This window comes from Hemitrygon akajei, unplaced genomic scaffold (genome assembly GCF_048418815.1).
Source record: "Hemitrygon akajei unplaced genomic scaffold, sHemAka1.3 Scf000124, whole genome shotgun sequence".
NCBI lineage: Eukaryota > Metazoa > Chordata > Chondrichthyes > Myliobatiformes > Dasyatidae > Hemitrygon > Hemitrygon akajei.
The window spans coordinates 1772745-1797807 of record NW_027332010.1 but is presented as its reverse complement, the minus strand read 5'-3'; the positions used below and the strand labels follow the sequence as shown (position 1 = coordinate 1797807).

The following is a 25063-nucleotide window of genomic DNA, read 5'->3' as shown; positions in this document are numbered from 1 at the left end:
TTAGATTCCGCTCCGGGTCTGTAAACGGGTCAGGTCCCGGGACCAGCGTCAGGAGTAAAGTCCCTGTAAATATAAATGTGCGGAGAGTGCAGCTAAATACGTGGCTAAGGAGATGGTGCAGGAGGGAGGGCTTCATGTTTCTGGCCAATTGGGCTTTGTTTCCCGGGAAGGTGGGCATGTTCCGACGGGACGGTTTGCCCCTGAACTGGAGGGGGACTAACATCCTTGCGGGTAGATTTACTAGTGCTACACCCGGGGGGTTTAAACTAGATTTGCTGAGGGAGGGTTAGAGCAGATAGTGAGGTGGAGGAGGATAAAGGTCATGCGAGGACTGCATGTATAGACAGAAATCAATGATTTGTACATTAGGTTGTAAATTAATTTTCAGAGCTTTAGAAATTGTAGAAAACAAAGATTTCTAAAATTTTTTTAATGAAGAACATGACCAGAACATATGTGAAAAAGTGGCTACTTCAGTTTTACACCTATCGCAATAATTGTCTATGTTAGGAAATATTTTGGATAGTCTCCCCTTTGTTAAATAGTAACAGTGAACAATTTTAAATTGAATTAAACACTGATTGGCACATATCAAAGAAGAATTGACCATCTTCATTAACAAAGGTCATATTAAGTTCTCTCTCCCAAACTTGTTTAATTTTTAGTGATTAAGGGGATCTGTATTTTTGCATTTATTTATTTTTATTTTCGTTTATTTTGTGATGGTCGATTGATGACTTTTGAAGAGTTATTAGCAAATATTCTCTCTCTCTCTCATACACACTTTCTGCAATATCTTCAGGTTAGACATTTTTTTACAAAAATAATTATCTAAATTTCCATATATGCAAGAATCTGATTTGTTGGACACTATTTGAATAAAAATCCTTTAGTAAGAGGTTGCATTGATAGAATTTATAATTTATTTTCAATACTTTAATACAAAAAGATGACCTCCCACCGAAGGTTTATACATGATAGAAATATTCGTTGTTTCAGACGTGATAGAGGGGGAGGGATGAAAGGGGGAGGAGTGGCATTACTAGTCAGGGAAAATATCACAGCTGTGCGTAGACAGGACAGACCGGAGGGCTTGTCTACAGAGGCCATATGGGTGGAGCTGAGGAAGGGGAAAGGTGTGATCACACTAATAGGGGTGTATTATAGACTGCCCAATAGTCAGAGAGAATTGGAGGAGCAAACCTGTATAAAGATAGTAGACCGATGTAAGAAACAGAAAGTTGTAATAGTAGGGGATTTTAACTTTCCACATATTGACTGGGACTCCCAAACTGTAATAGGGCCTGATGGCTTGGAGTTTGTGAAATGTTTTCAGGAAAGTTTTCTAAATCAATATATAGAGGTACCTACGAGAGAGGATGCAATACTTGATCTCCTGTTAGGCAACCAGACAGGTCAGGTGGTCAGAAGTATGTGTAGGCGAACATTTTGGGTCCAGTGACCACAATGGCATCAGTTTCAAGTTAATTACGGATACGGATGTGTCTGGTCCTCGAGTTGGGGTTCTAAATAGCAGAAGGGCTAATTTTGGGGAAACGAAAAAAGATCTAGGAAGAGTGGATTGGGATAAGTTTTTTTTTCCTGACAAAGATGTGTTCAGTAAGTGGAAGGCCTCCAAATGTGAAATTTTGAGGGTGCAGAGTTTGCATTTTCCTGCCAGTATTAAAGACAAAATTAACAGGCATAGGGAACCTTGGTTTTCAAGGGGATATTGGCGATCTGGTTAAGAAAGTGTATAACAGGTATAGGCAACAAAGAGCAAATGAGTTACTTAAAGAGTATAGAAAACGTAAGAAAATACTAAAGAAGGAAATCAGGAAGGAAAAAAAAAGACATGAGGTGGCTTTGGCAGATAATGTGAAGGAAAACCTGAACGGTTTCTACAAGTATATTAAGTGTAAAAGGATAGTAAGGGACAAAATTGGTCCCCTAGAAGATCAGAGTGGTCGTCAATGTATGGAGCCTTATGAGATGGGGGAGATCTTAAACAGTTTTTTTGCATCAGTATTTACTCAGGAAACTGGCATAGTGTATATGGAAGGAAGGGAAACAAGCAGTAGTGTCATGGAACATTTGTAGATTAAAGAGGAGGAGGTGCTTGCTGCATTACAGCGAATAAAGGTAGATAAATCCCCGGGCCTGACTTGATATTTCCTCGGACCTTGAGAGAGACTAGAGTAGAAATTGCAGGGGCCCTGACAGAAATATTTTAAATGTCCTCAGCCACGGGTGCAGTGCCGGAGGATTGGAGGGTAGCTCTTGTTATTCCATTGTTTAAAAAGGCTCCAATAGTAAACCAGGTAATTACAGGCCAGTGAGCCTGACATCAGTAGTAGGTAAATTATTGGAAGATCGGATTTACAAGTATTTGGACAGCCGAGGGCTGATTAAGGATAGTCAGTATGGCCTTGTGCGTGGTAGATCGTGTTTAATGAATCTTGAAGAGTTTTTCGAGGAGGTTACCAACAAAGTAGGTGAAGGAAAGGCTGTGGATGTTGTCCACATGAACTTTAGTAAGGCCTTTGACAAGGTCCCACATGGGAGGTTAGTTCAGAAAGTTCAGACATGAGGTATCCATGGAGAGGTTGGAGAGATTGAAAGAGTGCAGAGATTTACTAGGATGTTGCCAGGTCTTCAGGAGTTGAGTTACAGGGAAAGATTGAACAGGTTAGGACTTTTTTCCTTGAAGCGTAGAAGAATGAGGGGAGATTTGATAGAGGTTTACAAAATTATCGGGGGTATAGACAGTAAATGCGAGCAGGTCAACCGCATCCGTCAACCGAACAGAAACACCGGGGATTCAGCAGCAGCTGGGGGCGGCGGGGGTCCTGAGCTCCCGCGGGTCCTAATGTCCAACTGCACTGAGACAGGTTAAATGGGACAAGTGGGGACGGTGCTGACTGAAAAGACTGTGAAGATTGTTCATTAAGTTCATATGCCATTTCTTTGTCCCCATTACTACTTCACCAGCATCATTTTCCAGTGGTCCAGTATCAACTCTCATCTCCCTTTCACTCTTCATGTAACTGAAAACTAAACTTTTAGTATCCTGAATTATATTATTGGCCAGTTTACCCTCATATTTCGTCTTGACCATTCTTATGGCTTTTCCGTTGCCTTTTGTTGGATTTTAAGAGCATCCCAATAATCCAACATCCCACTCACCTTTGCTACCCTATATGTCATTTCCTTAGCTTTAACACAATTATTACATGCCTTTTCCAGCTCAAACTGTGAATTGATTTAAAGTCAGTCCCATAATTTAATAGTTTTTATCTGAAAACTATCTACCCTCGCAAAGATTGTACTGAAGACTGCATTTGATTTTTCTTCAGCCTTATACGCTTCACATTGAAATATTACGCGTTTCGGCAGTTTCATAATGACAAAATGTACACGACACAGAATGAAGTTTTCCAATTAGTTACAAGCATAATTAAGCATAGTGTGGGCATTCCTATGTCATGTCAATATCATTCCTTCCCTTGTTTTAAGCCCTTCTTCTATAAACCCAACAGGTTTTTGTATTCTGTAAAGTTGTCTGTCCTTATCTCCATTATCCTACGTCTTGCCATAAGCCCCTAATTCTGAACACTACCAACCCTTTAGCTTCTAATTTGCTAAATGGAAGGTCTATATCCACAGCTTAACATTTAACAGCTTTTGGTGCTAAACAGTCAACATCATCATTACCCTCAACAGTGTGATGTGCAGGGCCCATAATGTGCAGACATATAAATCAAACTTAATATATTGAAATACCGTCTGACAAGTCTCCAACAGTCAATCTGACCTACTGCCAGAATGACCTGTTTAAGACTCATCAAAACCGAAATGTATTCTGAGCAAATTATAAGGACCAATTTCCTCCACACACTGTAAGCCTATACTGTTGGGAAAGAATTCTGCTTCTATGCTGATAAATGGCTATAAGTCATTTCTTTATCATTACCTGCAATTCAGGCACACAAAAACAGCCACACCAACATCCCCAGTTAACTTATCTTTTGATTCATCTGTAAAAATTGTTACTGTATGATAATAACTTTCATTAATATACTGATGAGCCAACAGACTCTCAGGCAGAACCGAATCCGATCGTGAACCTAAAATCAATTGAAGTCATTGGAAAAAAACAAGGTGGGGCTACAGAGAAAGCTACAGTGGGAGATATTGTATCATCAAATACACCCATATTCCCAGCGTGGTAAGAACCCAGCCACCCAAAACAAAAAACACTCTTCTTGTGATGTCCCCAACCGTCCTCTAGAACACCTTTAACAGGATAATCATTTCCTTGCCCCCGCAAATTAATCCAGTATGTTGACATCAGCTTGAACCTCTGTTACTCTGAGGGCAATTGTCTCATTGCAATCAGTAAAGCCAAAACAGGAGACAACATTACTGCACCAGAACACAATCTTAAAAGTCTGTAATTGTAACACATACAAACATTTTTAATTTGAAGATGAATGAAACTGATCCATAAGCCACACAGAGATAATCAAGAACAGATCAAATTAAACAAATATAATTAGTCAACAAAGATTTCATGTTGCACCCAAGAATACCCACATAGTTGTCTGAGGAGATTTAAAGCTACTTTACATTTATCAATTATTTTACTGATAGGTGCTTGCACGTCAGCTTATTATCCATCCACATACTGAGGAATCTTACCACTGACACTTCCTCAAGATATTAATCATATAATTTAAAATCAAGTGCAAGTCTATTAATGCTATTTGTAAACCACGTAATGTGTTTTAACGACTGAAAGCTTATAATTCTCATCAATCTGCCCACTGTTTGACCTATTAATTGTAAATTGCAATTAATACCTCTAATCTATAAAGCTACATCATCTGTATATTGTGATTTACCCAGGGTATCCCATTTTCCCATCTCAGAGAAAATATAGTTAATCATAATATTAAATAATGAAGGGCTACAAATACTGCCTTGTGGGATCCCATTCTCTATCTCACAGAAACACAAACATAACATGCCGACCGGTACTTGGAAAAGTCCATCCAAAAAAAAACTCGGAAAAATACAATGTCCCCCCTCACATCCTAATTTAATCAAAAGTCCTTTCTTCCATATCATTTCCCTTTTCAGTATCAAGAAATACTGCTATTACAACATCTTCATTTAATTGTGCTTTCCAAATATCATCTTCCAAACCTAAAACTGAATCTACTGTCATTTCACCCTTCCAAAATCCACTCTAATAAAACACTTTATCACCACTCTTTCCAAAATATAACTCAAGCGCTTGATTACCATATATTCCATAAGTTTACATAAATGAGACATTCGCGATATAGGCCCTTAACTAGAAGGATCAAATGGGGATCTGCCAGGTTTTAGAATTGGCACTACTATTTCCATTTTCCATGAGGTAAGTAGATGCACATTTCAAACATTTAATATTTTCACAAAAGAGAATTATATACAATTACAATTTCAAATATTACTCTTTCCTGGGGACACCTGACCTGCATTATTAATAGACTTCTTAAATTCATACAAAGAAATCTCTCCATCAGTGATACTGTCATTGCTACAGCTGACTTCCAGCACATCAGGGTATTCACTGAAAAACATATCCCAACATTGTTTAACTTCTTCACTTAAATTATCCTGATTATGAATCTCAGCAAATGACCCAGCCAGTAACACAACCTTCCCTGTTTCAGTAACACTCATTTTGCCCTCATTAATCAACACTGGAATATTATGATCCCCACAAATCCCCCCATTTTCTGAATCATATCCAGAACAATTCCAATTTCGATATCTCTTCCAATATTATCTCCATATAACCTCCAGTAAATCACCTCCTTCCTCACTACGGCCTTTGCCCTTTTATTGTTAATAATGTTACTCGGAGACTGATGCACCATCACATAAAAACTCACATTTCTCCCAATTTGCTTCCTGTCCCGATATAAATCCAAACCCAGACTCATGGACAGGAAGGTTGACTGACGTTCACATAAACTAATCACCCTCTGAGTTCCCATTTGAGCGACAGGCACTGCAGCCAGTGACAACAGGGGTCAGTGTTAAGTCTGAGCTACGATAGGCTGGAGGAAATCGGCCCTTGCACAGCCCCACCTCTTTCGCTCCATCGACATGGTGGAGATCAGCGAATCGCTTCTGTCGGTGTCGCCTGCCTCGGCGTCCACAAGGACGGGTGTGATTCCCCTTCGCGCCTCGGTGGGTCTGTTTCGGTGACGTCTGTGGTGGATGACGAAACATGCTTTGACAGGGAGCGAGCGAGCACCAATGACTACAACTCCCAGAAGGCCCTACTGATGACATTGTGGTGTTGTTTTGGGGTAAGGTAGAAAAGCAAAATGGAGGAAAATGTAATGCATTACGTTTTCTGTACTGTGTCGTGCCTTCAATGAAAAATTAAATTAAAAGAGAGATTCCAGCGAGAAATAGATAGAACATAGGACAATACAGCACAGTACAGGCCCTTCGGCCCACAATGTTGTGCCGACCCTTAAACTCTGCCTCCCTAAGCTTAAATTCCTCCATATACCTGTCTAGTAGTCTCTTAAACTTCACTAGTGTATCTGCCTCCACCACTGACTCGGGCAGTGCATTCCACGCACCAACCACTCTCCGAGTATAAAATCTTCCTCTAATATCCCCCTTGAACTTCCCTCCCCTTACCTTAAAGCCATGTCCTCTTGTATTGAGCAGTGGTGCCCTGGGGAAGAGGCGCTGGCTGTCCACTCTATCTATTCCACTTAATATCAACTATACCTCTATCATTTCTCCTCTCATCCTCCTTCTCTCCAGAGATTAAAGCCCTAGCTCCCTTAATCTCTGATCATAATCCATACTCTCTAAACCAGGCAGCATTCTGGTAAATCTCCTCTGTACCCTTTCCAATGCTTCCACATCCTTCTTATAGTGAGGTGACCAGAACTGGACAGAGTACTCCAAGTGTGGCCCAACCAGAGTTTTATAGAGCTGCATCATTACATCGCGACTCTTAAACTCTATCCCTCGACTTATTAAAGCTAACACCCCATAAGCTTTCTTAACTACTCTGTCTACCTGTGAGGCAACTTTCAGGGATCTGTGGACATGTAGCCCCAGATCCCTCTGCTCCTCCACACTTCCAAGTATCCTGCCATTTACTTTGTACTCTGCCTTGGAGTTTGTCCTTCCAAAGTGTACCACCTCACGCTTCTCCAGGTTGAACTCTATCTGCCACTTCTCAGCCCACTCCTGCATCCTATCAATGTCTCTCTGCAATCTTTGACAATCCTCTGCACTATCCACAACACCACCAACCTTTGTGTCTTCTGCAATCTTGCCAACCCATCCTTCTATCCCCACATCCAGGTCGTTAATAAAAATCACGAAAAGTAGGGTTCCCAGAACTGATCCTTGTGGGACACCACTAGTCACAACCCTCCAATCCGAATGTACTCCCTCCACCACAACTCTCTGCTTTCTGCAGGCAAGCCAATTCTGATTCCACCTGGTCAAACATCCCTGGATCCCATGCCTTCTGACTTTCTGAATAGGCCTACCGTGTGGAACCTTATCAAATGCATTACTAAAATCCATGTAGATCACATCTACTACACTACCCACATCTATATGCCTGGTCACCTCCTAAAAGAACTCCATCAGGCTTGTTAGACACGATCTGCCCTTCAGAAAGCCATGCTGACTGTCACTGATCAGACCATGATTCTCTAAATGCCAATAAATCCAATTTTTGTGAATCCTTTCCAACTGCTTTCCCACCACTGATGTAAGGCTCAATGGTCTATAATTATCTGGACTATCCCTACTACCCTTTTTGAACAAGGGGACAACATTCTCCTCCCTCCAATCCTCCGGTACCATTCCCGAGGATAATGAGGACATAATGATCCTAGCCAGAGGCTCAACAATCTATTTCCTCACCTCGGATGCAGAACTGAGAAGTGGCAGATGGAGTTCAACACAGATGAAGAGGTTCATTTCTGCAGGTCAAATTTGAACACGGAATATAATATTAATGGTAAGACTCTTGGCAGTGTGGAGGGTCAGAGAGTTCTTGGGGTCCATGTCCATACGACACTCAAAGCTGCTGTGGAAGTTGGTAGTGTTGTTAGGAAGGCGTCTGGTGTGATGGCCTTCATCAACCGTGGGATTGAGTTCAAGAGCTGTGAAGTGATGTTGAAGCTATATTTCTCCTAACCTGTACATAAGTAATTGTAATAAGATGATGAGAGGCTTTGACCATGTGGATAACCAAAGAGATTTTCCCAGGCTTGAAGTGACTAACACGAGGGGACGTAGTTTTAAGCTGCTCGGAAGTCGGTACTGAGGGAATGTCAGGGGTAAGTTTCTTACACAGAGAGTGGTGGGTGCATGGAATGCACTGCCGGCAGCGAGTGTGGAGGTGGATACAATAGGATATTTTAATAGACTCTTATAGACATGGATAGAAAACTGGTTGGCAGATAGAAAGCAAAGGGTAGCGGTGAATGGGTGTTTCTCGGAATGGCAGGTGGTGACTAGTGGGGTGCCACCGGGTTCGGTATTGGGACCACAGCTGTTTACGATTTACGTCAATGATTTAGATGAAGGCATTGAGAATAACTGTACTTCCTTAGAAGGTTGGCGTCATTCAATGTTTGTAGTGAGATGCTTAAGATGTTCTATAGGTCAGTTGTGGAGAGCGCCCTCTTCTTTGTGGTGGCGTGTTGGGGAGGCAGCATTAAGAAGAGGGACGCCTCACGTCTTAATAAGCTGGTAAGGAAGGCGGGCTCTGTCGTGGGCAAAGTACTGGAGAGTATAACATCGGTAGCAGAGCGAAGGGCGCTGAGTAGGCTACGGTCAATTATGGAAAACCCTGAACATCCTCTACATAGCACCATCCAGAGACAGAGAAGCAGTTTCAGCGACAGGTTGCTATCGATGCAATGCTCCTCAGACAGGATGAAGAGATCAATACTCCCCAATGCCATTCGGCTTTACAATTCAACCGCCAGGAGTAAGATATGTTAAAGTGCCGGGGTTAGGACTCAATGTATTTAAGTAAACTACTTAAGAACTTTTTAAAAGCTATTATTAATGCTTTTTGAGAGGGTGATTTTAGATGCATATCATATTTTTACTGAGTTAAGTATTGTATGTAATTAGTTTTGCTACAATAAGTGTATGGGACATTGGAAAAAAATGTTGAATTTCCCCATGGGGATGAATAAAATATCTATCTATCTATCTATCTATCTATCTATCTATCTATCTATCTATCTATCTATCTATCTATCTATCTATCTAGTTTGTTGATGGTCCTAAGCTGGGTGGCAGTGTGACATGTGATGAGGATGTTAGGAGAATTCAGGGTGACTTGGATAGGCTGGGTGAGTGGGCAGATACTTGGCAGATGATGTTTAATGTGAATAAGTGTGAGGTTATCCACTTTGGGAGTAAGAACAGGAAGACAGATTATTATCTGAACGGTGTAAAGTTAGTTAAGGGAGAAATACAAAGAGATCTCGGAGTCCTTCTTCATCAGTCACTGAAGGTGAATGAGAAAGTGCAACAGGCAGTGAAGAAGGCTAATGAAATGTTGGCCTTTATTACAAAGGGAATTGAGTACAAGAGCAAGGAAATCCTCTTGCATTTGTACAGGGCCCCGGTGAGACCACACCTGGATTATTGTGTACAGTTTTGGTCTCCAGGGTTAAGGAAGGACATCCTGGCTGTAGAGGATGTGCAGCGTAGATTCCCAAGGTTAATTCCTGTTATGTCAGGACTGTCTTACGCAGAGAGGTTAGAGTGACTGGGCTTGTACACGCTGGAATTAATGAGATTGAGAGGGGATCTGATTGAAACATATAAGATTATTAAGGGATTGGACAAGATAGAGGCAGGAAATATGTTCCTGATGCTGGGAGAATCCAGTACCAGAGGGCATGGTTTGAGAATAAGGGGTAGGTCATTTAGGACAGAGTTAAGGCAAAACTTCTTCTCCCAGAGAGTTGTGGGGGTCTGAAATGCACTGCCTCGGAAGGCAGTGGAGGCCAATTCTCTGGATGCTTTCAAGAAGGAGCTAGATAGATATCTTATGGATAGGGGAATCAAGGGATATGGGGACAGGGCAGGAACCGGGTATTGATAGTAGATGATCAGCCATGATCTCAAAATGGCGGTGCAGGCTCGAAGGGCCGAATGGTCTACTTCTGCACCTATTGTCTATTGTCTATTGTCTTAGATAGCGTAATGGAGCTTAGAAACATAGAGGGATATACGATCAGGAAATCTTAGGCAGTCTCTAGAGTAGGTTACATGGTCGGTACAACATTGTGGGCTGAAGAGCCTGTAATGTGCTGTAGATTTCTGTGTTCTGTGTCAAAGACAGGCAGAGGGATTAGTTTAAATGGACAGGAGGACAGCATGGAAAGGTTGGTTCTGCCCCAACCATCGACTCTATTCCACTCAACAGATGCTGCCTGACTTGACAACGTTCTTGAAAAGTTGCATTCAGTTCCGCTTAGCATTCTGTACAAAGGATGTTTTGTGCTGTAAGAGTGCAGAGGAGATTCATCATGATTGAGGGGGCTTGTGTTCATAAGTCCATAAGGCATAGGAACAGAATTAGGCCATTCAGCCCATTGAGTCAGCCACCTTTCCATCATGGCTGATCCCAGATCGCACCCAATTCCAGATATCTGACCTCCCGCCATATCCTTTGATACCCTGACCGATCAGGAAACGATCAACTTCCGCTTTGAATATACCCACACACTCGGCCTCCACCGCAGTCTGTGGCAGAGCATTCCACAGATCCAATACACCTTGGCTAATAAAAAAAATAAGCTGCTTACCTCTGTTTGAAAAGGTGGCCCCTCAACTTTGTGGCTGTGCCCCACCACAGGAAATACCTTCTCCACATCCACCTTATCCAGTCTTATCAACATTCGGTAGGTTTCAATGAGATGCCCCGCATTTTTCTGAGTTCCAGTGAGCACAGGGTCAAAGCTGCCAAGTGCGCCTCATACTTTAACCCCTTCATTCCCAAAATCATCCTCATGAACCTCCTCTGGGCTCTCTCCAATGACAACACATCCTGACTGAGATGGGGGGCCCAACACTGTTGACAATACTCCAAGTGCGACCTGACTAGTGTCTTATAAAGCCTCAGCATCATCTCGTTGCTGTTATATTCATGGGGTGATATTGGACTGTATTGATCGACAGGGGGATCTTGGAATCTGAGTTCATAACTCCCAGATAGTGGTTCCATTGTCAGGCAGTTATGTTGCTGTTGTATAAATCTCTAGTTTAACCACATCTGGAGAATTGCATTCGAATACAGGAATAATGTGTAGGTTTTGGATGGTGAGTGGAAGAGGCTTAACAGGATGCTGCCTGGATAAAGTGAGACCGGACAATCTCGGGTAATTTTCTCCGGAGTGGCAGAGGCTGAGGGAGGTCTGACAGACGTTTACAGGAATGTGAGAGGCACAGACAGAGTGGACAGCCGGGATTGTTTCTCTGAGGAGGAAATGTCCAGTGACAGTGGTCATGCACTTCAGGAGAAAGGGGGAACACATCCTCATTGGACCTTTTTGCACTATTTAAGTATTTTGTAATTTAGTGTAATTTTGTATCTTTTCTCTGCATAGCTGCTTTTAAACAAAAACAATTAGAAAAGACAATGATGTTAAAAACCTGACTCAGGATGTTTAAAGGAGATTTGCGTTTCAAGTTTTGTTTTTCATTCACATGCTGGTGGGTATCTGGAGTGAATACCGGGGGTGGTGGTGGAGGCAGATGTGATAGAGGCTATTAGATACCACGTGAATATGAGGAGAATGGAGGGATGTGTTCCTTGTGTAGTCAGAAGGGATTGGTTTAGTAAGGCATGAAGTGACCAGTTCAATTGGTTCAGAACAACCCAGTGAGCAGAAGGGCCTGTTCAAGGACAAGTACAGCAAGCAGAGCAGGTAAACTGGATAATGTGATCCCACTCAGAGAACAGACTGTGACGTCAGTGGATATATGCCGGCATCACAGTTCTCTCACCAAAGATACTTCACTGCTGGATAAAATGAAGTTTGTGATGTTTATAACCGATGTGGTGAATTGTACTGCTCAGACATCTCATCCTACTGAGGAAATTAAAATTATTGTGAAAGCTGCAGAAAGGTATCTTGGTGTAACTGGTGTTTTGTGGGAAGCTGTAAATGAAATTTTGTTGGGTGGGGTCTCTGTATCCCAGTCTACTTGTGAACATACATAATAGTATTAAAATATATCAATGAAATGCAAGAGATCTGATTTATAATAATGGTCAAGACTTTGAGAACTTTATTTCTGATTTGTCAGATCCTTCAGATGTTATATCTGTTAAGGAAACCTGCACATTTTAAGTTTTTATTCCTGTGCAGGATTATATTGTTGTTTGGCTTGACAGGTTAGTTGGTACAGGTGTGGTGTGGCCAGTTTTATAAGGAAAGGGGCAGGGTATAGAGTTGTGAATGGGAATAAAATGTATGACGCACTTGTAGTAGAAATTCTTGATTCAACAGGCATGTATATAATTTTCTTGTGTGGAAATATTAACTTTTTGAATCGTATTTGGAAGTTTGGCCATCCACTTTCCTCATGGAAAATGGTTGTTGTTGTACCCATTCTAAAACCTGGAGCTCCCTGTCTGATCCTCCTTGTTATAGGCCAATATCATTAACGTCTCATTTATGTAAACTTGTGGAATGTATGGTAATCAAGCGTTTGAATTATATTTTCTATAAAAGAGGTGATTTCACGTTTTATCAGAGGGGAATTCAGAAGGGTAGAATAACATTTGAATCAGTTTTGGGTTTGGAAGTTCATGTTAGGAAAGCACAATTAAATAAACACGCTGTAATAACATTATTTTTTGATATTGAAGGACGGACTTTTGATTAGTTTTTGGAAATGCAATTGAGGGGGCTATTGTGCAAATTTTTCTGACTGTTTTTATTTGGACGTCTTGTAAAGGTCTGGGTGGGCAAGTATGACATTGAATTCATTTGTATGTTTGGATGATGGTATTAGTAAAGCCAGTTAAATATAGATGTTGTAACAGCAGTACTTTTATTATTCAAAAAGGCAGATGGTATTTATGGAAGGAAAGAATTTTTAAGTAATTGTGGAAATGAGGATGGAGGGGGCGATTATCGAACTTTTCCTGAGTTTTTTTTTTAATTGGACGTCTTGTGTCAGGTATGGTTGTACAAGTTATATTCAGGTCGTTATGAGATAGAGATTTGGATCCCACGTGGCAGTATTTATTACTTCATATTATAATTAATGATACTTTTTCTGAAATAGGTTTTGGAGTGTGTTAATCACTAGGTGCAATTTTGATTTTACTGTCCTTGTATAAAGGATGTATTCTGTTAAATACCCGTGGGTATCTTGTACTTGTCATGTGATAGTGGTGTTGAAGATATGCTGGACCTAAGGTAGTGGTCTTGTGATGGTGAAGTGACGTCATTTTCCCGCCAGTAGAGGTAATGTGATAGGTGTTTTTTTTACAGGGTATAAAAGGAGGACCCCTCCCTGTGAGGAGGGGCAGTTTGTGGCTGGATTTGCCTTTTCGACTCCATGCCACTGTGTGGTCCAATATTATGATGCAGTTTGGTTGAAAGGTGGAGTTTTATTTAATGCCTAAAGTTTAAAAGGTCATTGCTGGCAGTTTCTTCATAATACTGCCAGCTAAAAATCAGTGGGGAGTGAGGATCGGAGTTCGGGTGCTAAAAGATCGAGGAAAGTCGATTTCGATGGTGAAACAGGTTCGACCTTGTTTGATCCTCATTTGGAAGGAGTTCGTTGGCTATGCCTGTGTTAACCCCTGCAAATAATAGCAAAAAGGGTTGGGTACATTTTTGTAAAGGAAAGGTCAGTGCCTTTAAGCCATTTCATTTTCATCTTCGTAAATTCTCTGGGAAAAGTATAGTTGACTGGAAACTGCAACAACAAGATGTGAAAGAGAATTTAAATTGTTTAAAAAGTCTCTCCTTTAATGGACTGTAAGGATTTTGAACTTTTGCAGTACTACTTGGAAGAACCGTTTTTGCAACATCGCTTTAAGAACTGTTTTCACTTTATTCCTTTAAGAACTGTTTAAGCTGCCGCACAGCAGCTGATTTCCGGTTGTGATAGTCGTTTGTTTACTTTTTGGGGGGTTTGTTTTACAGTGTTTATTAAATGTTTTATTTGTTATAAAAAACTCTGCCTCACATATATTTACTGTTGCTGAATCCATAACAATTCACAATCCATAAGGTCAAAGAGTCGGTGAATAGATGGGATTTAAGCTTTCAGTAGCAAAAACACAAGTTATGTGTTTTACAAACAGGATGAACAGACCTGCACTTGATTGGAAATGATCTGGTCAAACTCCTGAAAAGGTGTCGGTGGTTAGATTTCCAGGCATGTGGATGGATAATAAGCTGACATGGAAGCATTGGATCAGAAAATAATTGATAAATGTAAAGAAACTTTAAATACTCTTTGTTATCTCTGTGGGTATTCTGGGGTGTTACATGAAAATATTTGTTGACCAATCTCGTTTGTTTAATTGGATCTGTTCTTGATTATGGTTGTGGTTTATCGATCAGCTTCATCTTCAACTTTATTATGTTTGGGTGTGATACAAGCACAGGCTTTGAGATTGTGTTGTGGTGCAGTAAAGTTATCCCCTGTTTCGGCTTTACTAGTTGAAATTGTGGAGTTTGAATTTAATGTTAACATACTGGACTAATTTAAGGGGGAAGAGATGATTAATCTGTTCAAGGTGTGTTGGAGGACTGTTGGGAACTTCACAAGAAGAGTGTTTTTAGTTTTGGGTGCCTGGTTTTTTATCACACTGGGAATATGGGTTGGTTCACTATATATTAAGGAAGTTACTGAGATAGTTTAACCATTTTTACAGAAGGATAAAAATATAATTGAACTGGGAATGTTGGTGTTGCTGTGTTGTGCATGAATTATAGGTAACGATAAAGAAACGACCTACCATCCATTTATCAGGATCTACAGCAAAACTGGTCACCATCATTTCGTGCTTACAGTGGGTGCAGGTAATCTGTCCATGTAAAGTTGTCATTTGTTCAGATTCCCTTTCGGTTTTCAAAAGTCTCAAAACAGGTCATTCTCACAGCAAGTCAGATTTACTCATCAAACATTATTTCATATACAAAGGATTGGATTCGGGGTTTGAGGGACTACAGAAGGACTTAGACAGCTTCGGAGACTGAGCAATGAAGTGGCAGATGGGACACACTATCGGGAAATGTACGCTCATGCTCTTTGATCTCAGAAATAAAAGGGTTGGTTATTTTCTAAATGGAGAAAAATGCAGAAACTGAGATGCAAAGGGAAGTGGGAGTCCGTGTGCAGGGTGAGTTTGCAGGAGTGGGGAAAGCAAATGTGATCTCACTATTCATTAGAAGAGGATGAGGATGTAATGCTGAGTCTTTATAAAGCATTGGTGAGGCCTCACCTGGAGTACTGAAGTAGTGTTGGGCCCTTATCCTGGAAAGATGTGCTGAAACTGGAAAGGGTTCTATGGCTCATGAAAATGATTCCAGGATTAAACGGCTTGTAATGTGAAGATCGTCTGATGGCTCTGGGCCAGTTTTCACTGGAATTCAGAAGACTGACGGGTAACCTAATTGAATGTTGAAAGACCCTGACAGAGTGGATGTGGAGAGGATGTTTCCTCTGGTGGTCGAGTCTAAGACCAGAGAAAATAGCCTCGGAATAGAGGGTTCCCCTTTTGGAACCGAAATGAGGAGGAATTTCTGTGGCAGAGAGGACTGAATCTGTGGAAATTGTTGCCCCAGGCAGCTACAGAGGCCGAGTCATTATGTATAATTAAGACAGGGGTTGATAAGGCTCGTGATCGGTCAGGGCATGAAGGGATACGGGGCGGTGTGGAGGGGGTGAGGCAGGAGACTGCGAAAGAGGGGTAAAATAGATCAGCCATGATGAAATGACGGAGCAGACCTGATCGGCAAAATGGTCCAATGAGGTCTAATACAGGAATGATGAACTCCTCTGAAGTTATCCGGGGTCCTGGTGAGAGAGTACACAGGTCTGCTCCCCTCTCAGAGTCAGTCTGTGGGATAAAAGGAATGAAGAGGTTTCCCAGATTGATTCCGGGGTTGTGCTGGTGTCCTCAGAGAGATTACACTGACTGGGCCTGTCTCAAAATGAGAGAAATAAGAGGTGGTCAGACTGAGACAGACAGTCTCACGGGGTACTGACAGGGACGGGGCAGGAATGATGTTTCCCCTGGCTGGGGTGTGGAACCGGGGGTCACAGACTCAAAATCCGAGGCCAGCTCATCAGGATGAGGGGAATTTTTCTCACCCAGAGTGTGGTGAATCTTTGGAATTTTCTCCACTAGGGTTACGAATTGAAAGAAAAATTTAGGGGCCCAGCGATTATGGGAACGTTGCAGGAAAGTGGAGCTGATGTCAAAGATCGGGCGTAATCGCAGGAAAGGACAGAACAAGCGTAAAGGGCCGAATGGCCACGACTACTCCTGTTTCTTATTTTCTAAAGCACGGGTTTACCTTTGCGCTTTGTTCTCCTTTGTCCTTCAGCCGTTCGGATTGCTCCGGAGATCCATCGGCAGCCGCTGCGGGGCAGCTCCCGTCTCCCAGCAGTCAGGGACGGGTCTGGGAGACAACTCCAGACAATAGGCCCCGATCCTCGCCGGGGAAAGAGCGTGTGCCCTCCGTGTAGCTGAAACATCTCACAGTCTCTTCACCTCTGCTATCGGAAGGATTCAAACCCCCGGCCGGTGTTGCAGCCTTTACCCGAGATACAACTCGCGATCTGCCGCCTCTCCCCGGATCACTCGCTCCCGGTTCCATGTTCGGCCCGCTCCGAGAGCTCTGAATCCCGCCCACCTACTCTCCCCTGCCAATGAGAACTTGTGTCTCCCAGCACTCAGCGTCCCGCCCACCTACACTCCTCCGCCAATGAGAACATGCTTCTCCCAGAGCTCAGCGTCCCGCCCACCTACAATCCTCCGCCAGTGAGAACATGCGTCTCCCAATTCTGTTCACTGATTGGCTGAGAGTTTGTCTGATGACGGTTTCGTGAACTGGAGATATCAGTCTCCGTTTGTTCCCAGAATACTCAGAAAATCCATAGAATGGTGACTATAACAGCATCAGTGAAATATCAACCAGAAGACAGCAAACTGTGCAAATGCAAATATAAATAAATAACAATAAATAACGGGAGATGAAATAACAAGATATAAATTCGCTAAAGTCCGATCATTGGTTGTGGGAGCATCTCAATGGATGGACAAGGCAGTGTAATTATCCTCTGTTGTTCACGGTCCTGATCACTGGGGAAGGGATCTGTCCCTGGGGAAGGCAGCCGCTGTCCCTGAACCTGGTGGTGCGAGTCCCGAGGTTCTTGTACCGTCCATGTGATCGCAGCAGAGAGACAAGAGCTTGGACATCGATGGGTTCACCACCGTCAGTCAGCTGGAGTGGGTGGGTCAGAGTAATCGGAAAGTCTCCCGGATTAGCCATGTAATATCACGGGCTCTTTGTGGCGCTGTGGAACATGGCCACTGATCTGGGCAGGAATATTTCTGCATGGCCTGAACACTGCACGGCACTTCCAATGAAAGAAAATTCCATCAGCGCCGCACCGACTGCGATCTGCGTGGGAGTATTTCAGATACTGTGCAACCGCGCACACGCGCAGCACAGCGACAACAGGGAGTAACACCAATGAGAGAATGAAATTGTGCTACGTCACAGGCTGACGTTTATGGTCAGTCCAGAGGCCACAAATCCCACAGATTCGCGACGCTCTTGGTAAAGAAATTCTTCCTCATCTCCTCTCTAAAACGACGTCGCTCTATTCTGAGCCTCTGTCCTCTGGGTCACCGCAGGAAACATCCTCTCCACATCGATTCCATCGAGACATTTCAACACCTGATAGGTTTTCAATGAGGTCCGCCTCATTCTTCGGAATTCCAGAGAGAGAGGCCCAGAGTCATCGAATGCTCCTCATATGACAAGACTTTCATTCCCGGAATCATTTTTGTGAGCAACACACACAAAATGCCAGAGGAACTCAGCAGGCCAGGCAGCATCTATGGAGAAAAAGAACAGTCGACCTTTCGGGTCGAAACCCTTCGGCAGGACTGGAGATTTTAAAAAATCTCAGAATAGATTGAAGGAGCGGAGAGCGAAATGGCGTGTACAGTATCACGAGCTCCCGTTTCATTAACTGTGAGTGTCCCTTTAAGAGATTGGACTGAGTGACGTCAAAAAGGCGGAGCTGGGTTCTGAGTGACAGCCAGGAAGAGAGAGAGAGGATATATGAACAGTTTGTGCTCGAAAAGCCAGGGTGACTTGTGGGGGGCGGGGTAACTGGAAGAAGCCAGACAAGAAGACTGGCTGAAGACTCCCCTGAAGACTGTTACCATCTTAAAAAGCATCGGACCACGAGCTGGCACGGCTCGTTGCAAAATACGGACAACTTTGATAATTCTCCCTGCCCGGAGAATTACTGAAACATCGACTCAGTGCCTGTGGCTAAAGTAACTGTCACGTTGATTCATCCATGTGTGGGTCTCTGAAGTATTGGTGGCGATCGCATTTTCGTTTCCCTTGCACAAGGAGTCGAGGGGGGTTGTCACGACCACTCGTGTGAAAGGATACTTCTCTGGATACGCTTCTGCGTGGATTCGTGGGATTTCGACGACTTCAAACGGCGGTACCTGTCACTCAGTTACCCAGTCTTACAATCCTCTCGTAAATACTTCTCCGCGTTGTCTTACAAGTTGTACGTTTCGACACTGGATTCCAGAGACTGATTTGTGGAAAAGGCTTTTCAGACCTGTTCCTGAGCTTAATTGTTTCACACACACAAACACACACACACACACACACACACACACACACACACACACACACACACACACACACACACACACACACACACACACACACACACACACACACACACTTCTGTTTACTTTGACTAATGCCTTACATTATAAGTAGTCACTAATAAAAACAATGGATTTAGAATAAAACCTGCCTCCGGTTGTGATCCGCAGTTGCTGGTATTTTGTTAAGATCGTAACAAGTGATCGGTGAAATCGGGAGGGGAGGGATGAAGGAATACGCTGAGAAGGTGATTGGTGAAGACGATGGGAGGGGGGATGAAGGAATACGCTGAGAAGGTGATTGGTGAAGACGATGGGGGGATGAAGGAATACGCTGAGAAGGTGATTGGTGAAGACGGGGGGGATGAAGGAATACACTGAGAAGGTGATTGGTGAAGACGATAGGGGGGATGAAGGAATACGCTGAGAAGGTGATTGGTGAAGACGATGTGGGGGATGAAGGAATACACTGAGAAGGTGATTGGTGAAGATGATGGGAGGGGGGGATGAAGGAATACGCTGAGAAGGTGATTGGTGAAGACGATGGGAGGGGGGATGAAGGAATACGTTGAGAAGTTGATTGGTGAAGACGATGGGAGGGGATGAAGGAATACGCTGAGAAGGTGATTGGTGAAGACGATGGGAGGGGGGATGAAGGAATACGTTGAGAAGTTGATTGGTGAAGACGATGGGAGGGATGAAGGAATACGCTGAGAAGGTGATTGGTGAAGACGATGGGGGGGATGAAGGAATATGCTGAGAAGGTGATTGGTGAAGACGATGGGGGGGATGAAGGAATACGCTGAGAAGGTGACTAGTGAAGACGATGGGAGGGGATGAAGGAATACGCTGAGAAGGTGATTGGTGAAGACGATGGGAGGGGGGATGAAAGAATACGCTGAGAAGGTGATTGGTGAAGACGATGGGAGGGGGGATGAAGGAATACGCTGAGAAGGTGATTGGTGAAGACGATGGGAGGGGGGATGAAGGAATACGCTGAGAAGGTGACTAGTGAAGACGATGGGAGGGGATGAAGGAATACGCCGAGAAGGTGATTGGTGAAGACGATGGGAGGGGGGATGAAGGAATACGCTGAGAAGGTGATTGGTGAAGACGATGGGAGGGGGGATGAAGGAATACGCTGAGAAGGTGATTGGTGAAGACGATGGGGGGGATGAAGGAATACGCTGAGAAGGTGATTGGTGAAGAGGATGGGAGGGGGGATGAAGGAATACGCTGAGAAGGTGATTGGTGAAGACGATGGGGGGATGAAGGAATACGCTGAGAAGGTGATTGGTGAAGACGATGGGAGGGGGGATGAAGGAATACGCTGAGAAGGTGATTGGTGAAGACGATGGGAGGGGGGATGAAGGAATACGCTGAGAAGGTGATTGGTGAAGACGATGGGAGGGGGGATGAAGGAATACGCTGAGAAGGTGATTGGTGAAGACGATGGGGGGATGAAGGAATACGCTGAGAAGGTGATTGGTGAAGAGGATGGGAGGGGGGATGAAGGAATACGCTGAGAAGGTGATTGGTGAAGACGATGGGAGGGGGATGAAGGAATACGCTGAGAAGGTGATTGGTGAAGACGATGGGGGGGATGAAGGAATACGCTGAGAAGGTGATTGGTGAAGACGATTGGGGGATGAAGGAATACGCTGAGAAGGTGATTGGTGAAGACGATGGGGGGGATGAAGTAATACGCTGAGAAGGTGATTGGTGAAGACGATGGGGGGGGGATGAAGGAATACGCTGAGAAGGTGATTGTTGAAGACGATGGGGGGGGGATGAAGGAATACGCTGAGAAGGTGATTGGTGAAGATGATGGGAGGAGGGATGAAGGAATACGCTGAGAAGGTGATTGGTGAAGATGATGGGGATGATGAAGGAATACGCTGAGAAGGTGATTGGTGAAGACGATGGGAAGGGGGATGAAGGAATACGCTGAGAAGGTGATTGGTGAAGACGATGGGAGGAGGGATGAAGGAATACGCTGAGAAGGTGATTGGTGAAGATGATGGGGATGATGAAGGAATACGCTGAGAAGGTGATTGGTGAAGACGATGGGGGGGGGATGAAGGAATACGCTGAGAAGGTGATTGGTGAAGACGATGGGGGGGATGAAGGAGTACGCTGAGAAGGTGATTGGTGAAGACGATGGGAGGGGGGATGAAGGAATACGCTGAGAAGGTGATTGGTTAAGATGATGGGATGGGGATGAAGGAATACGCTGTGAAGGTGATTGGTGAAGAGGATGGGAGGGGGGATGAAGGAATACGCTGAGAAGGTGATTGGTGAAGACGATGGGGGGGATGAAGGAGTACGCTGAGAAGGTGATTGGTGAAGACGATGGGAGGGGGGATGAAGGAATACGCTGAGAAGGTGATTGGTGAAGATGATGAGATGGGGATGAAGGAATACGCTGTGAAGGTGATTGGTGAAGAGGATGGGAGGGGGGATGAAGGAATACGCTGAGAAGGTCATTGGTGAAGACGATGGGAGGAGGGATGAAGGAATACGCTGAGAAGGTGATTGTTGAAGACTATGGGGTGGGGATGAAGGAATACGCTGAGAAGGTGATTGGTGAAGACGATGGGAGGAGGGATGAAGGAATACGCTGAGAAGGTGATTGGTGAAGACGATGGGAGGAGGGATGAAGGAATACGCTGAGAAGGTGATTGGTGAAGACGATGGGAGGAGGGATGAAGGAATACGCTGAGAAGGTGATTGGTGAAGACGATGGGAGGGGGGATGAAGGAATACGCTGAGAAGGTGATTGGGGAAGACGATGGGAGGGGGGATGATGGAATACGCTGAGAAGGTGATTGGTGAAGACGATGGGGGGGATGAAGGAATACGCTGAGAAGGTGATTGGTGAAGACGATGGGAGGGGGGATGAAGGAATACGCTGAGAAGGTGATTGGTGAAGAGGATGGGAGGAGGGATGAAGGAATACGCTGAGAAGGTGATTGCTGAAGACGATGGGAGGGGGGATGAAGGAATACGCTGAGAAGGTGATTGGGGAAGACGATGGGAGGGGGGATGATGGAATACGCTGAGAAGGTGATTGGTGAAGACGATGGGGGGGATGAAGGAATACGCTGAGAAGGTGATTGGTGAAGACGATGGGAGGGGGGATGAAGGAATAGGCTGAGAAGGTGATTGGTGAAGAGGATGGGAAGGGGGATGAAGGAATACGCTGAGAAGGTGATTGGTGAAATCGGGAAGGGGGATGAAGGAATACGCTGAGAAGGTGATTGGTGAAGACGACGGGGGGATGAAGGAATACGCTGGGAAGGTGATTGGTGAAGAGGATGGGAAGGGGGATGAAGGAATACGCTGAGAAGGTGATTGGGGAGACGATGGGAGGGGGGATGAAGGAATACGCTGAGAAGGTGATTGGTGAAGGCGATGGGAGGGGGGATGAAGGAATACGCTGAGAAGGTGATTGGTGAAGACGATGGGGGGTGAAGGAATACGCTGAGAAGGTGATTGGTTAAGACGATGGGAGGGGGGATGAAGGAATACGCTGAGAAGGTGATTGGTGAAGGCGATGGGAGGGGGGATGAAGGAATACGCTGAGAAGGTGATTGGTGAAGACGATGGGGGGGATGAAGGAATACGCTGAGAAGGTGATTGGTGAAGACGATGGGAGGGGGGATGAAGGATTACGCTGAGAAGGTGATTGGTGAAGACGATGGGAGGGGGATGAAGGAATACGCTGAGAAGGTGATTGGTGAAGGCGATGGGGGGGATGAAGGAATACGCTGAGAAGGTGATTGGTGAAGACGATGGGAGGGGGGATGAAGGAATACGCTGAGAAGGTGATTGGTGAAGACGATGGGAGGGGGGATGAAGGAATACGCTGAGAAGGTGATTGGTGAAGACGATGGGAGGGGGGATGAAGGAATACGCTGAGAAGGTGATTGGTGAAGACGATGGGGGGGATGATGGAATACGCTGAGAAGGTGATTGGTGAAGACGATGGGGGGAATGAAGGAATGCGCTGAGAAGGTGATTGGTGAAGACGATGGGGGGGATGAAGGAATACGCTGAGAAGGTGATTGGTGAAGACGATGGGAGGGGGGATGAAGGAATACGCTGTGAAGGTGATTGGTGAAGACGAGGAGGGGATGAAGGAATACGCTGAGAAGGTGATTGGTGAAGACGATGGGAGGGGGGATGAAGGAATACGCTGAGAAGGTGATTGGTGAAGGCGATGGGAGGGGGGATGAAGGAATACGCTGAGAAGGTGATTGGTGAAGACGATGGGAGGGGGGATGAAGGAATACGCTGAGAAGGTGATTGGTGAAGACGATGGGAGGGGGGATGAAGGAATACGCTGAGAAGGTGATTGGTGAAGGCGATGGGAGGGGGGATGAAGGAATACGCTGAGAAGGTGATTGGTGAAGACGATGGGAGGGGGGATGAAGGAATACGCTGAGAAGGTGATTGGTGAAGACGATGGGGGGGGATGAAGGAATACGCTGAGAAGGTGATTGGTGAAGACGATGGGAGGGGGGATGAAGGAATACGCTGAGAAGGTGATTGGTGAAGACGATGGGAGGGGGATGAAGGAATACGCTGAGAAGGTGATTGGTGAAGACGATGGGGATGATGAAGGAATACGCTGAGAAGGTGATTGGTGAAGACGATGGGGATGATGAAGGAATACGCTGAGAAGGTGATTGGTGAAGACGAGGGGGGGATGAAGGAATACGCTGAGAAGGTGATTGGTGAAGACGATGGGAGGGGGGGATGAAGGAATACGCTGAGAAGGTGATTGGTGAAGACGATGGGAGGGGGATGAAGGAATACGCTGAGAAGGTGATTGGTGAAGACGATGGGAGGGGGGGATGAAGGAATACGCTGAGAAGGTGATTGGTGAAGACGATGGGAGGGGGATGAAGGAATACGCTGAGAAGGTGATTGGTGAAGACGATGGGAGGGGGGATGAAGGAATACGCTGAGAAGGTGATTGGTGAAGACGATGGGGGGATGAAGGAATACGCTGAGAAGGTGATTGGTGAAGACGATGGGGGGATGAAGGAATACGCTGAGAAGGTGATTGCTGAAGACGATGGGGGGGATGAAGGAATACGCTGAGAAGGTGATTGGTGAAGACGATGGGAGGGGGGATGAAGGAATACGCTGAGAAGGTGATTGGTGAAGACGATGGGAGGGGGATGAAGGAATACGCTGAGAAGGTGATTGGTGAAGACGATGGGGGGGATGAAGGAATACGCTGAGAAGGTGGTTGGTGAAGACGATGGGAGGGGGGATGAAGGAATACGCTGAGAAGGTGATTGGTGAAGACGATTGGGGGGGGGGATGAAGGAATACGCTGAGAAGGTGATTGTTGAAGACGATGGGGGGGATGAAGTAATACGCTGAGAAGGTGATTGGTGAAGACGATGGGGGAGATGAAGGAATACGCTGAGAAGGTGATTGGTGAAGACGATGGGAGGAGGGATGAAGGAATACGCTGAGAAGGTGATTGGTGAAGACGATGGGGGGATGAAGGAATACGCTGAGAAGGTGATTGGTGAAGACGATGGGAGGGGGATGAAGGAATACGCTGAGAAGTTGATTGGTGAAGACGATGGGAGGAGGCATGAAGGAATACGCTGAGAAGGTGATTGGTGAAGACGATGGGAGGGGGGATGAAGGAATACGCTGAGAAGGTGATTGGTGAAGACGATGGGGGGATGAAGGAATACACTGAGAAGGTGATTGGTGAAGACGATGGGAGGGGGATGAAGGAATACGCTGAGAAGTTGATTGGTGAAGACGATGGGAGGAGGCATGAAGGAATACGCTGAGAATGTGATTGGTGAAGACGATGGGAGGGGGATGAAGGAATACGCTGAGAAGGTGATTGGTGAAGACGATGGGAGGAGGGATGAAGGAATACGCTGAGAAGGTGATTGGTGAAGACGATGGGAGGGGGATGAAGGAATACGCTGAGAAGGTGATTGGGGAAGATGATGGGAGGGGGGATGATGGAATACACTGAGAAGGTGATTGGTGAAGACGATGGGGAGGGATGAAGGAATACGCTGAGAAGGTGATTGGTGAAGACGA

The 25063-nt window shown here is 44.8% G+C and overlaps 1 long non-coding RNA gene across 1 annotated transcript; it reads right to left on the bottom strand.

Moving 5' to 3' along the window:
- Positions 1 to 4280: 4280 nt before the first annotated feature.
- Positions 4281 to 18293, bottom strand: LOC140723675 (uncharacterized). Its single transcript, XR_012097946.1, has 3 exons — positions 16626 to 18293; positions 7966 to 8024; positions 4281 to 6341 (listed from the first exon to the last, which is right to left on the bottom strand). It is a non-coding gene; the product is annotated as an uncharacterized lncRNA (long non-coding RNA).
- Between the last annotated feature and the right edge of the window lie 6770 nt (positions 18294 to 25063).